This window comes from Eurosta solidaginis, chromosome X (assembly GCF_040869045.1).
Source record: "Eurosta solidaginis isolate ZX-2024a chromosome X, ASM4086904v1, whole genome shotgun sequence".
Classification (NCBI taxonomy): Eukaryota; Metazoa; Arthropoda; class Insecta; order Diptera; family Tephritidae; genus Eurosta; species Eurosta solidaginis.
This window is the reverse complement of record NC_090324.1, coordinates 41,695,834-41,699,717: the sequence shown is the minus strand read 5'-3', so window position 1 is coordinate 41,699,717 and position 3,884 is coordinate 41,695,834. Positions and strand designations below refer to the sequence as shown.

The window sequence follows — 3,884 nt, the reverse complement described above, 5'->3', positions numbered from 1 at the left end:
TTTTCAATTTTTGTTACATATACATACATTAATAAAACACTCACGATCTAATACCGAAATGGGCACCGCGCGTCAAAAGTTCGCCGGCACGGACATGGAAATTTGATGCCATACAGGGGTCCATTGACAAAGTACCTTTAACAAAATTTAATTGTAAAACATCACTGGAAATGTTTGGTATATATCAATTTTCATATGTATACCGTTATCTGTTCCCTTTATGTTACGATGTCCATCGATGCCATCAACTAATTTTGTATCCTTGTCGTCGATTGAAATTAAGTTGCCAAAACGTGGTGAATCTTTGAAATTTGTAGTCATATAAGGGTATGTAAGAATGAAGGCAGCCATTAGACAAATAACAACCTGTAAAAAGGTAACATATTTCTGAGTAGTACGATTCAAAGCCAAAAAAAAACCATGAACCTAGTAATGCTAATGTGCCAGCTGCAAGTGTACTACCCAGCTTAATGTAACGCCATGTGGAATAAGATATGTGTAAACTCCATGCCAATTACTGCGAGCTGCTAGATGTACCAGAAAACCCGGTATGAGCAAATATGATGCAGTACGACAGTTTAAACAAAATTCAATACCATTGGAGACGACAAAGGAACAAAAGGTTGGAACCTTTAAGTCTAAGAAACGGCAACCTGTAGCAACAACATCATCCATTTTATATGGATATTTTGAAAGTACATTTACACCAAATGAAACCAGTACAATCCAATCGGGAAAGCTGCCTGCTGATGAATACATGAATGCAAAAAAGAGAAACAAATACAAATATGAATGAAACAATGGTTAACTCAGAGGGAGGTCACCAACCGTTTGGTATTAACGGCGATACTATTAAACTGTCAAGGAAAACGCCAAAGAAATATAAATATGGTTTAAGATTATTTTGCAAAAAAAAAGATTTTCTAAATATCAGCTGCGACATTATGATCAACGTAACTTAGAAATAGTCCAGACCATATACGAAAATCTATGAATTCGTGCTTGGTCTTGAGCATTTTACATGTCGAACAAATCATAATACCAAGACAAATGCAATAAAAGCCTATTGGCGGAAATATGGTCAGATTTTCACTTGATGCTAGCTAATAATGAACAAAAAGTAACAATACTCGTATTACTAAAAAAAAAGTAAAATGCACAGATGTATGTATGTACTCATATATACTACATATATGCATCTAATAGCTAAGCGGTGTGTACTTTTTATATTTTCCAACCGATACATTTTACTGGATACCAGTTGCAGCAAATACTTGCTCACCATTTTTGAATACCTCATCGGCATTGGGACTTGCATCGATTTGTTTAACTTGTCCTAATTGTTCAAGTGTTTAATTATTGGCATTGAATCATTATTATATGTTTGTATACGTTTTTTCAAGCTCTCCAAATTATCATCACTACGGCCACAACCACTTTGACCACGAGCCAAGCAACGTTCTATACATATGTCTTCACTACAGTCAAAAAATAAGACAAATTTCAAATCTACTTTTTCACCCACTTGTTGCTTCCAACCATCGAGCTTATCTTGATTGCGTGGAAAACCATCGATAAGAAACCGTTGCTTGCCTAAATTTTTCATTGCTTTTTCAAGCAGTGAGCATGTCACTGCGACAGGCACAATTTTACCATTACGTATATATTCGTCACTTAAACTACCATATTCAGATACTCCGCGTACACGCTCCTCATGAAGAAATCACCAGCAGATAAATGTACAAATTGATAGCGTTCCACAATTTTGGAGCATTGTGTACCTTTCCCAGCACCGGGGCCACACAATACAAATATAATTTGAGGTTTCGACATTAAACGTCTGGAAGAGGCGGTTGTTGTATTTTACCGGTTAACTTCATAGGAACAAGCCATCTCTCATGAATGGTTAACAAAAGCGCAGACTAGTTCGCAGGCATGGCAATTCACATGGCAGCTAATGGAACTAGGCAAAAGCCAAGAAGTGCAATTTTTGGAGCTGTTACTTTACACTCAAAACTTATGAAATATTGCCACGAAGAACCGATGGAAAGTCACGAGGACCTAAAGCAAAAGATTTTAGAAAAGAATTATTCAATTTGATGGTGGTCCAATGTTAGTGCTCAAGCGTCTGTGCATTGCTCTCAGTGCTTTCATTGTTCATATGCTTGGCGAATGGTCTTCTGCTAGTGAGGATGTGATAAATACATTTCAAAATCAGCAAATACCAAATGTTACAAAAGAAATGCCATTATGGATAATGCTTGAGGTATTACAGGCCATACCAGAAGAGATGCAAGCAATTTTTACTTCAGTTAAGCGAGCTACCTTACGTGCAGAAGTCCCCTGGTAACAACAGAAGTCGCAAAACGAACGCCATTAGTATTGGAAACGACTGAAACTTATTCAAATATGCAATTAGAACGTGAATGGGATAGTGAATATCTTAGCAATATGATAAGAGCCGTCAAATATGTTGGTACTTGGGTGGAAAACATTGGATTTTCTCTCGAGAATTGTCAAAATATTACAGCTCTATTGCTAAAAATTACTAATAAATGTTATTGGTCAGGTGGTCAAGATCCCGACGGTGATGGTTGTATGTCTGCCGATGAAAATGAGTTAGCAGAGACATGCCTCAAGACATTACTTAATATCATTATCCTACCGGATTCTCATGTATATCCAAAATCCGCTTTTATACTTATAAATTTGGTTTTGGATTCCTTATGCGGCATAACAAAAATGGAATGACCACTTGATAACGTATACCTGAAAATAAAAGAGAAAGAAAAATTAATTAATGAAAAAAAACTACAACTTTTAGCCTCCATACTCACCACCGCGTGTTTTAAATCAATGATTTTTTTTTCATTCAGGAAATGAAAAAAAAAAAAATTCTAACAAATGTCAAATGTCTACACTTTTCTTTTGACAGTCAATGCACGGCAACACCGACATTAGGCCTCATGCGCAATCATCGCGCACACTACACGCCACGTACTACAGACCGCACTACACGTCATGCACTACACGCCGCACTACACGTCACGCATTACATGCCGCACGACATCGAGCACAACACTCCACACATGTCGCGTATTACATATCTCGACCAATCATTCATTTGGTCGAGATTTAAAATACTTAATTCCACGAATCTCAACATTATCGACAGTACACGTCAAAAATAATGTTGAATGGTGGAAGTGCAACTCTGTAATACCTTTTCAGCCAGGTTTGGAACCGTTCCGTGTGGTGGCAGGCCACTTGTTGTGAAAACAAAGTTCACCACAAATCAAAATAAATCTTTAGGACTACTTCGGCGACAGCTACCGACATAAAATAAATTATAAAATCCCTACAAAATTTGGTCACAAAACCCAATCACGCCCATGCAAGTGTGACTAGGAATATAACCTATGACCTGGTAAAATGACTAGTCAAATGACGTGGAGTGACGAGAGCGTTTTTGCAGGGATGTACTAGAGGCGCTAAAGCACCAGCCACATCGTATGGATGCGTGCCAAAACCGTTTTTTCTTCGTATTTACTTATGGCCCTTAATTTTTATTTCAATAAAATGTTTTTTTTTCTTGCGAAAATATATTAGGGATAATATTTTTTTTGGTTACGCCACCCAAACAACATTCCGCCAACCTCAATTTGGGCATGATCAATGATATCAATATTCTTTCAGATAATGACCCGCTACCAAACTTTACTGGCCAAGTCAGAGGGAGGCGCAACGCGTTTCGACGTCGCTTGCCAGCTCTGCGGCAGGGACCATAGTCTCCGAATCTGTCCCGAATATCGGAAAAAATCTCCAGAAGAGAGGTTGCGGGCAGTGCTTCTATATAAGTACTGTCCGAACTGTCTGTCACCCTT

The 3,884-nt window shown here is 37.9% G+C and overlaps 1 long non-coding RNA gene and 1 pseudogene across 1 annotated transcript; both read right to left on the bottom strand.

Annotated features, from left to right (window-relative positions):
* Window positions 1-341: 341 nt before the first annotated feature.
* LOC137235501 (uncharacterized) lies at window positions 342-2,863 on the bottom strand. Its single transcript, XR_010947929.1, has 3 exons — window positions 2,838-2,863; window positions 2,666-2,769; window positions 342-366 (listed from the first exon to the last, which is right to left on the bottom strand). It is a non-coding gene; the product is annotated as an uncharacterized lncRNA (long non-coding RNA).
* Window positions 924-1,833, bottom strand: LOC137234406 (UMP-CMP kinase pseudogene; annotated as a pseudogene).
* Window positions 2,864-3,884: the final 1,021 nt, after the last annotated feature.